Source organism: Pyxicephalus adspersus, chromosome 7 (genome assembly GCF_032062135.1).
Source record: "Pyxicephalus adspersus chromosome 7, UCB_Pads_2.0, whole genome shotgun sequence".
In the NCBI taxonomy this organism is placed as follows: Eukaryota; Metazoa; Chordata; class Amphibia; order Anura; family Pyxicephalidae; genus Pyxicephalus; species Pyxicephalus adspersus.
The window spans coordinates 21,554,294-21,565,849 of record NC_092864.1 but is presented as its reverse complement, the minus strand read 5'-3'; positions in this window follow the sequence as shown (position 1 = coordinate 21,565,849).

Here is an 11,556-nt window from a genome sequence, read left to right as displayed (position 1 = left end):
AAGAGTCAGACCCCTTTCTCGTCCCACATCTTTTTCCTATGTACCCTTTACCCTCTTATCTCTCTTGTAAATAATATTTATGTATATTTTATTCTGTACATTTTCCCTTTTATGAGATTTATTGGTCGTCCATTGAAACCAAGGCATCTCACATAGAGCACATTCTACAATACCCTATGATTTTTCCCTCCAGTATTTCATTTAGTTTGTAGCTTCTAAATAGATTGCTGAGGCTACAGCATTTCTTTGTAGGCAGAAAACAACAAAAACAATTTAACCTATATACTTGCACCTTTTGGAACCTGTATGTCCATGTTTTTTAATTTATTTTAAATCTTTAAACTAGACGATTGTGTGTTTAAATGCAAGCTGTGCTAACCTAATATAAAAGGCTTAGCTGTTCCAGAATCACTAAAGGTTCCATCATAGAACCCCCCTGCGGAGGACAGGGGAAAGCAAAACAGCCAGCAAAGCAGGCGGCAGGTTTGATGGACATCGATTAATCATGGTGTGTCAAGGAAAGGGACACAGGGGCCTGGTCTGTGATTATTTCCTGTCATTTTTGTAATACAATTTACTGAATTTTTTCCACTCTTTTAAAAGCACTTAGATTATGATATATAAATTCTTTATTGCTTGCTGCTAGTGTTTGAACTTTGATTAGTCTGGAACTGACCTCAATTTCATACGCATCAGTCACATCACAGAACAGAACAAGCTCTCTCCAGCACAAGCAGATGTTAATCTGTAGGAGGTGAGTGGAGGAATCCAGGTATTCGTTTTATACTTTAGCTTTCTGTTTTAATTGTTTGCAATGCAAAGTCAGAAACACGTTCATGTTTACTTAAAAGATCCCACTGTAATAGAATGAAAGAGGAAATCTTGGCTCTTCCCTGTGCACATCTGGGTTTAAAGGTCACATTCTGGTAAATATTATTTGATAATTTTTACAATTTTAATTGCATTTTGTTTTATTGGCCCTTCTTCATATAGGTGTCCTCACTATTGCTCCATGGAACCAGCATTACTGTTGATCACTGACCAGAAAAGCCACCTGGGAAAAGGATTATTGTAATTCAATATGTGATGCGTTGGAAGGGTTTTGTTCTATGGTTTTTAGGCTACCACTCCAATTGGGTAAAACCAAAAATATTCCCCTTTTTGCCAATTACACCTGTTGTGTCATGCAATTATTTTTGGTTGTGGATTACTTCTGTGGTATTGGAACCACCATGATGTCTACATGAGAAAGTAGAGATGTTTTTGAATGATTAAGATTCCTCTGTCAACATCCACTCACCCCATTTTCTAGTTCTATTGTTGAACTTTGCTTGAAATATCTAGAGGTGATAAGAAAAAGAAAACAAAGGAATGTAAGGAAATACAGCACCTTCTCCCACTGCTCCCATAGGCACTGCCCCGTGACTTCTTCATAGCAAATACAATTCTAAGGCTACCCCTAGACCAGGGGTCAGCAACCTTTACTATCAAAAGAGCCATTTTGCCTCCTCTTAGATTTATTTCACTGGTAGATTTTTTTCATTAGAACACCGGATAGGAAATCCCCCTCCTCCGCAGTGTCTTGGGAGGAAGGGGATCCCCTATCAGAGATCTCCCCGCGGTAGCCGAAGGGAGCCACAACAAGGAGGCTGAAGAGCCACATGCGGCTCCGGAGCCGCAGGTTGCAGACCCCTGCCCTAGACCATTCTCTTGAGTGTTGTGGTGTAAGGTAAAAGTGGTAATAAAAAAGGGTATGTATACAATAAGATGAACATGTTGCTTCACCCTACATTTATAAAGAAGTCCCAATATCTAACTGATTCTCATTCAAAGTATAATCGGACAAAAAAATAAAAAACACTGAAATTTCTAGACATTCCTGATATGCAGATGTAAAAAGGAACGATCAAGTTTTCATTTTCTAGAAATGTTGGAAAAATTTGAGTACACTGGAATTTTTAGAGAAGACCCATGTAGAGAAAGTTTGAAGGTGTTGTCAGTAAAGTTTTCCATATTCAACTATCAAGTCTGACTTTTGAAACCAACTGGTAAAAACAGAAAATATATAAAAGAAGATAGTTACATAGCACAGGCAATGTTCCTACTGGTGCAAAACTCTTTAAAACTAGTTGCATTAGGTATTACAATAACCTGTCTATTCCCTTTGGTAGCCCTCTGTTAGGCCATGCTGATAATTTCCATCTTCTCCCAGGTCTATACTTACCTGCTATGATACCCATCTACATTGACTAGTACCGAGCTGATTGCACCTGAGAACAATTTTTCATTTATGGACATGCATAATATTATAATATCACTTCTTCTGATGTTACCTTGGATATCCACTTCCGGAAATGGATGACTCAAAATTGCCAAATAAATGTGTGGTCCTAATGGTGGAGCATTCATACAAAGCATGACTGTCGCCATGCTAAAAAAAGTGGCACTGACACTGCTGAAGCAGGTAAGATCAACATTTTTTTCATATATAGCTGTAAGAAAAGACTTAAAAAAAATATTACAGAGATTAAAAGGTTGAAGGACAGATTTATACTTTTTCATACAATCCAAATCATGCAAATATTGTGCAATGAAACATGGCAACCAATTTGGAAATGTGTCTTGTACGGTGTTCTGAAGATTCCAAACTTGTGAAAGCTTATTATTTTCTAGGGTCTACTTGGCATTGATTTTTCCATCTTATTAAACCAACACCATCTCTCCTTTTCCTGTTCTTAAATTTTCTCTCTGTGACCATGCAACCCCACGCCATACCGCTTTTGCTAGCATCACTAGCAAATGTCACATAAAGAAAGAAATCCAAAGTAACTCTGTTTTTTTCATCCCCATCAAGAGTCCTATAGACATCAATGGATCCTTTGTGATAGAAATCTGTAGTTTTTCACGGGAATGACATATTGCTAGTCCAAAAGCTCTACTCCACACAGACACCCATCCTTTGAGGTTGACAGAATAGCTTCCTTTATATGATATACTGCACACTGCTGCCATTATAAAGGAGAATTGCTTCGTCTGACTTTCTATCTATTTGGCACCACTAGCAGAAAGGTTAAAATATTTCATGAAATGTTTTCTTCTGTTTGCTTTCCATTTAATATATTATTTTCAAAGGTACAGGCAGGCCCAGGCAAAATGGAGAATCTGAAAAATCTGGGACTTTTCATCTTCCAGTACAATAGTACAATTTTTTAAGAAAACGTTATTTTTAAAATAAAAGTTAAGATTTAAAATATATTTAGCAAGGGTAACATAAATGTGCATCTTTGAGCAAAAGAACCAGTTTGTTTCACTGCTAGGATAAACGTACATCCATGACCTTTGTGTATATAGTATAGGTTCTTTTTCTGCATGCTTTGTGCAAGTCAACATTGTGCCATGCTGACGTTATGAGATGCATATATTTCTGGCGATCCCATGCTGTAAGACACTGCAGTCCAGTTTATTCCCTATTGCCCTGTTTCCTTCCTGATGTTGCTTGCAGAAGCAAAGGGGATCAAATAATTGCCTGGCTGTCCTCAGCTCTGTAGCTTGCAGCATCCTCAGTTTTCTTTTAGCTGTGCATGTGTGTGCTCCAGCATCCCGTACACATAAATTATTACTGTGTGCAGCTGACGAGGATTTCAGAGTATATGCTGCAGCCAATGAGTGCATTATTTCTGGGCTATGATCTTGCTGTTGGCTACTGGTCCTTTTTTAGCTTATCAGTTCCCAGTTACCTGTTCTAGTGTTTAGTCTGTCTAACCTGATAGTGGTGAAATCATCTATTGGATAACCTATTGCCTGTTTTCTGAACCTGTGATTGTTTACTGCCTGGACCAACCTTTGCTTGTGACCCTGACTCTGCTTGTCTTAACCCTCAGATGCATTGTTTGGTGGACTGACACCTGTATATAACCTCTGGCTCTGTTTCCTGGACTCACCTGTGCTGGATTCTCCTGTACTGCGTATCTGTGGAACACCTGTTACCAGACCCTAGACTATCTGAATTCTCTGTGTGTTCCCTGTTCCATAGTTCTGAACCAGGGGGCAACAGTGCTGGGACATGGAAACTATCCTCTCAAGGCTGAGCAGTGGCTTCATATAGGTGGAGAATGTGGAGGTAGCTTGGTACCTGGTGAGCATTATTACTGGACAGGGACCTTACAGCTGTTCTTTGTATGTCATTATAGTTCCAATGGATATGAGCTATGGGACTAAAAATAATATATCCTCTACACTCCACTTATACACCCACATACTTACTGATAGCGACATAACATGTGATCTAGGCCACCTAGGATTTAGGTTTCCTCAGAGAAGGTTACCATTCTTTCATGGATTAGCAAACAATCCGTAAGAACAAAGTAAATTTTAGGAGTTGGACATTATTTGAACATGCTATCATTTTTATGTTTCCTATTACATTCCATAGGTTACTCCTTCATCCAACACTGGCCTGGATTTATTAAAGCTTGAGAGGATACACTTTCATCAGTGAAGCTGGGTGATCTTGCAAACCTGGAAGGGATTTATTCAAAGTAATGTGCTATTTGCCAGAAAATATTTTGAATCCTTCACCAGATCAATTTCAGGTTTGCTGGATCACCCAGCATCACTGATATAAGTGTATCCAGCCTTGGAGAGCTTTAATAAATCAGGCTCATTTCCAGAAACACAATTGGCAACCTTTTAACCTTCAAAACAAATTTCAGGACATATTTTGCTAGAAAGAAATGGTGGCACACACACTGCTCTACTGCAATTAGTAAATGTCCCTAAAAGTAATCTTCAAGTATGTTTTTGTTGAATCTTGCCTTCTTTCCTAAACTCAAAATATATGAAAAAGAAAGGGGACTGTAAAAGGATGGTGTATTTTATAAGGTTTCTCTGTGAAACTTACATGGACTTAACAGCAAGGGTCTAGTATCAGCAGTATCAGTATCAGCAAGTCTAGGAAAAAAACAAAAATATTCTATATGCAGTATATCTTAGCAATACATGACCATTGCATGAATTCTTTTGAGCATCTTATTTCATATAAAGAACCAACTTCCCCTTAATAAAACCTTAGCAATGCTGTCAGCCCTTCCTGAGCTCTCCCCTGGTGGACAAAAAATATTCTTCTAATTTTCGCCACAGATATTACAGCCAATGTCTTTCATTTGACCCCTATGTGTGGTATAGGTTTCTGGGAAAGTCAACATACCATGTTGATGGAAAATCCTGCATGGTTTCCAAAAAAAAAAAATTTAAATATGCATGGCCATCCAAAAAATGTTATACATTTATTATATATATATACTGTGGCATACGTGCTAATAAATTTCAGAAAAGCTGACATTATCTAAGTGGTTAAAATCTTCGTGGATTTTTTTTTTAAACCAAGGTTAGGAAAAGCTTGTGTTTGAACCCAGCACTTGGCCTGCAAAGTTGATGTATTTTTCTGCAGACACCCCCTGAGCTTCTATAGCGATCATTGTGATGTTCTAATGTTATTACAGAGACGTTGTAATTCCTGCCAACAAGGAGGTGTCTAGAACAGCAGATCAGTGATGGAGTTGATTTGATTGGTAAGGGCCTGCAGGGACAGAGTGCAGAATCCCACCAGCTGACAGATGCTTGTAATAGCGAAGACATTGCACGGCAAGATAATCCAGTATCTAATAACTTTAATGCAATTCTGCATTTCCACCGAGCAGGTAGTGTCACCTTGCTTCCCCACTGTCATGAACCTGTCACCAGTAAACATTAGCTGTTATACAGCCATGCTCTTCTTAACCCTTAAATATGTGCAATACTACTAGTCGCTTACTGTGATAAAGCTGAACATATATAATATTTAATTGCACAGTACAGTAAACGTAGATTAGATGGTACAAAAAAAGAAAACATATTTTATTTTAACAAATGTAGGAAAAATTACCTAAAGTTGAGCTACATGACAAGGACAAAAACTTTCATTTAAATGTATTTCTTAATAGCCACAAAGGATTTGCATTTACTTTTGCATGTAAATGCCTAATTTAGTGGGGACGTTATTACTGTTCTTTACACAGCTTGTGCATGGAGACCTAGCTGTAGGTGGACCCATAGGACCCACCAACTAAAGGCTGTCTGCAGAGGACTATAAGAGGGGGCGGATACAAGACCAGTCATTCTTTACAAGGCGAGAAAGCGGCAATGACTGGGCCTTACGAGAGGAGGCAAGGTTCACAATAGATTAATGCACAGAACTGAAAGAAATACACCTACAAAAGGACATCAGGATCAAGTATAAATACATTTGCCTTTTGTATTTAGACAATGTTTGCTTATTCTGGAGTGTCACCCGATCGTCCACCCTTCTGAAAAATATACTCCATCCATGTTGTCTTTATTTTCTTGGATGAATGATGTTAGTATGATGTTACTTCTTCCCCATGTGACAGTTTTGGATGTGGTTATTGGCCACATAGGCCTATGGACTGTTACATTGGAAGGTTTCATGCACCTCTATATCGGAAACTCCATTTAGTAGAAGGAGTAGATTGAGACGGGGCTCAAACAAAGCAGGGAGGTAGTCAAGGAGTACATTGGTGCATATACCCTGCCAGTGGTTGATCTATCAGAAAATACTGTTATCTTGCTTTGAATGAGCAAAATACATTTTTAAATCCGCTTATTTTATTTTAAAATCTGACCTGTATACTCACGGTACAATCTTTTTCATTTTCATGGTTAAGTTGGATGTGATAAGTTTTACAAAGGACCTGATGGAAAATAATTTCTAAATTTCCACTGCTACCATTTAAAAGGCCTTTTATACAGATTGCCAATGGGTCCTTAACTATGGATACACTTTTTACAGTGTGAATGGGATCTTAAGGGCCAGAGTTAAGCAGCACTATTGATTGTAAAGCTTATTTACACAACGAAGTTATAACATTTTTTTTGCCATGGTGCTTGTTGTTAATCCCCCACGTAATACCTGAAAGGTGCAAAAAATGAAACAAATGTGTAGCTGACTAATTGCCATCTGTAGCAACCAAATAGAAAAAGTGGTGAAATAAATTACACTTATTTGTATAATTTATTATATTATCATTATTTATTCCTAGCCTTTCTACATACTCAACTGTCAGTTGACATATATTTTCCTTGCTTTGGAAATGTTGATACATTTGTCAAGCTAAATTTGTCTCCTGGCTAATATAAATTATATGGGGTGTCTTTAATTGTATCATGTGCTTTGTAAGGTATTAAACCTGCACAATGGTAGGTTCTCCTCCAGTATGATTAATATCTAGGTACTTTTGTTCTGCATTTTATTTCTCATTTAGTCTGACCTCAAAAATAAGTCTGTTCTTGGAATATTTAATTCCCTTCCTTTATTAACCTTTAGCACTTGCAGTGAATCTATATAGGTACACACCATCATCCCATAATGTAGTACTTTTTTTTATATATCTCTAGAGCCCATCAAAGTCTTAGCATCCATTCACTAAATCCCATTTTTCTACTGTAAAAATCTGCACTTGTGACCAGTACCATTAAAATCATCAAATCAATTTTATCTTCCTTCTTCTGTAATGTAGCCTTGTCTTGGGGAAAAAAAACTCAGTATGTGGACACTGCTTCAAATTCTTGTGTGTTGGTTTTGACTATGATGGTGCTCATATGCACAAAGACAGCTATAAGGCCTACTATAGTTTGATGGGTTTGGAGTGGGGAAACTAAAATGTTCTATACAGAATGTATACCTCAACCCTACTGAGCACCAACTACCGTACAATTGCTACAATGATCTTCTTGTCCTACATCCGTACCTGACCTGAAAAAAAAACTCTGTTGGTTAATAAGCACAACATTCCACAGGGTTCTTCAAAACGTTGCTGGGGGTTCCTCAATCTATTAGTGATTGACCGTCTATTTGATGCTGTGAGCTGTAGTGGTCTCCTATAACTATGGAATGTGAAAGCACTAGGTGCAAAAAATTATACAGTGTGTGTTCCACAACTACAGGCCTGGATAATGCAAAATTTTAACCTAGACCTTCTCAAACAGCTTTATTTTTTACTGCCTGCATGCCTTTTGTCCCCTTTTTTTGCTGAAAACTGTATACCTTTACCAGGACCTTCATCAGCAATTTCTGGACCCTATACTAGCTAAACTTCCTGGGCCCCTTCCCTCTGTCTAAAAGATCCAGCATTGCTTTGTTCTTGCTGATGGTGGCCCTGGCCTACACCACTTCCTAGGTTTGTTGTGTTTAATTAGGTCAGACCTGACTCCTTGACTAGTACTGATGAAGGAACAGGGAAACATGGCCACGTAGGAAGCAGAATTTGCATTTGCAATTAACAATTATAAACACCAAATATGAACATTAAATGGAACACTTACTTATATAGCTACATTCTTTAAAGAAGCTATTATTTTCATTTAAGTTTACCATTCATACCAACCAAACACTTACCAGTGTAAAAATAAATGTAAATTATTCAATTTATTTTATTTGAAATGGAACAAAACTGGTGCTAACAGGGGAATCACTGTAAAATTAATAAATTAATATGTGAAGCTGGATACTGTGAAAAAAAGTCCACCTATAAGAAGAAAAAGTTCATTCTACGATTTCCCTCCAAATCACCTACTGTAGACAATTTCAGTCAATCACTCTCCTCTAAATCTTTTATTGTTGCCGATTTCATACTTTTCTTATTCTTTCCCTCCTTTTCTCTCTCTTGGCTACTCCACGCACACCAAATGATCTGGCATGTGAGACTGTTCAGTTTGACGGCAGTAATTAAGGTTTAAAAATATACTCTGCTAATGATGGCAAAAGAAACACAAAAATCCCTTTAAAAAGTTCACCAAATGTCCTAAAATTGTTCAGTAGACCTAATTACCTAATGTAAAATAATGTGTTGTTAGTTGTGCTGTGGGCCTTTCTACCCCCAATGCTGATGAAGATGCCCCCAACTTGGTATGAATTTCCCGAGCCCATTCCACCATCTTAAAATCGTGAGCATTACCATTATAAAGTAACCACACCTCAAAGTAACCACATTCCTGTGTCGTGTAATGGCAATACACCTTTCAGTGGCCAATATGCACTCTGGTCAGTCAACATGAGGGGATATGTGTATGAGATCTTTATGAAAACAAAGGTAATAATGCTCCTAGGCCCCCTCCACCCCTAGCACCCTACAATTATATCAGTAAGTCCAAACTGAGTGCCCTCAAAGTACTTAAAATGTTGGATCACTGTGGTAACTACTTTGAAAGCATCAAGGGTGGCATGATATCTTTTGTTGTCATCTATGCTTGCGCTTCCTTTGCCTGCCTTATTTTGGTGAGATGGTTCTTGAACCCTACTCCCATGGAACTTGTGAACAGACACTTATCCAACAAGAAAGGGATTCACCTCCCTTATTTAAAGAATTTCTCCATTTCTATCTTTTTGGCTGCAAACCATGGCCAAAAAAAATCTATAAAACCAGATGTATCCCAAAAACATGCAGTTAGGTTAACGAGATATGACTATAGTAGGGACATTAGATTGTAAGCTCCTTTGAGGGATAGTTAGTGACATGACTATGGAATTTGTACAGCGCTGCGTAATATGATGTCGCTATATAAATGCTGTGTAATAATAATGTACTTCAGCCTTAGAAATCATGACCTAATACAATTTCTATGGAAAAGGAAAGCCTAGGCCTAAATTTTTTTACATAAATTTTAAAGTTTTTATCTAAACCTATCATTATTTCAACTGTTTATCATTGTAGTGAACTCATTCACGACTAAATTCATCATTGTGGTGACTCATGTCCTTTAGACACACCTTTAGACACACCAGAAAACACAAAAAATATATTCAGAATGAGAAAAATCCACTTTAGACAGTTGTCACCAGAACAAAGTGATCTCGGTGGCTGATTTTCTCTTTGATTTCCTTTCTGTTATGTTGGATGTTGGGTTTTCCTTAATTTTAGCCCTGGAGGTAATAGTCAAAAGGCAAAAACCACATCAACATAATAACCTACCAGGCAATAATCCAAAGTGTTTCCAAAATCTTGAGCCCCCACATTTGATGTGCCTGATAATTTGGATTGGGCAATTAGATATTCAAGTGAGTCATACATGTTTTATATATAAGTGGGTGGGGGGTGTTGGGTGCCTGAAGGTACAGGGTTTTTTTGCCAAGCCATCTTCAAACTGGGCTTCATGTGAGGATGGTAATATTAGGGTTGGTGCACCTAATAACACAGATTTACTTTATAAGTCATTTGTCATCGAAGAAAAATTGAGGCTCCCATTGCTTAAACACTTTATGGTCTATTTATACCAGAGTTTTTCAATGCAACCAAAGTTTAGAACAGTACCCTACAAAATTCTCTTAAGAAGAAATGACCCAATGACCTTGAATTTTTTGGGGGGGGCATATGGCCACCTCTTTAAGTCATTGACAAGGGACAAGTTTTGAAGCAACCCTTGACACTGAGTAAGGAAATTATTATTAGGAATTATATAAAAATATATTTGGTGGTTGTTAGTGAAGTGGTGACCTGCATATAAAAAAATATATTGTGCACAAAAATGCTGAAAAATGTAACATAGTTACATAGTGAGTCAATTTGAAATAAAGACATAAGTCCATCAAGTTCAACCACATGGGAAATAAACATATCCCAGATATAAAACCTTGTTGCATAACACAAGCAAAAATACAATTCAAATAATAAGACAATATTACAAAGATCACTTTATTACAAATCTCCAATGAAAAAAATTAATAATCCCGTCTAACACAGGGGACATTGGAAGCTATGTTCATAATGGTGGTGAGGCTACTTTCTTACACCAGTCAACCACTACCTTGGGGGAGGCGCTAGAAGTAGCATCTACCCCTGTCGTCCCTATAAAGAATAAATGGGGGCAGGAGCAAGTGGTTCAATAGTGCTCACTGCTTACCTCTTCGGCAAAAATTGGTTCATTAAGAGCCAGTGTTAAAATGCTTGGCAGCCATGCGGGATTGCTTGTTCCTGCTGCAGTTCTGAACCTTCAACAACTATACATATATAAAGTGTTATATACTGTCCCATACAAACATACATATTTTAGGCAACAATATAAGACAGTGAAGGGTAGCAAACACAGCCCCTATATTTTTCATACTACAGGTTCATACTGGAAGATTCTCAGCAGTGTGAGATAGGTGTAAAGGCACGGCACTCATCACAATCTGTTTTGCTCATCTCCTTCCATAATCTGATGCCCGCAGTCCACTGCCCAGAACTCAGCACGCTGGCTGTCACAGATATATCACTGTATAAAGTGGATGGCCAGGCCCATAAACCGACAAAGCACCAATTTCCCTCCCTATGCCACAAGCTATTTGCTTATATTATGAACCACCTTTGGTGTTTTATGTAACAAGCATCTCTCTCTCATTTCCAACATACTCACATCTCTGCCATCTGTGCTCCAGGGAAGTTGGCAGGATGATACCCCCCTTTGCTGCAGAACACATTTTACAGATGTTTCTCTGAAAGTGCAGCCCAGCATTACAAGCTG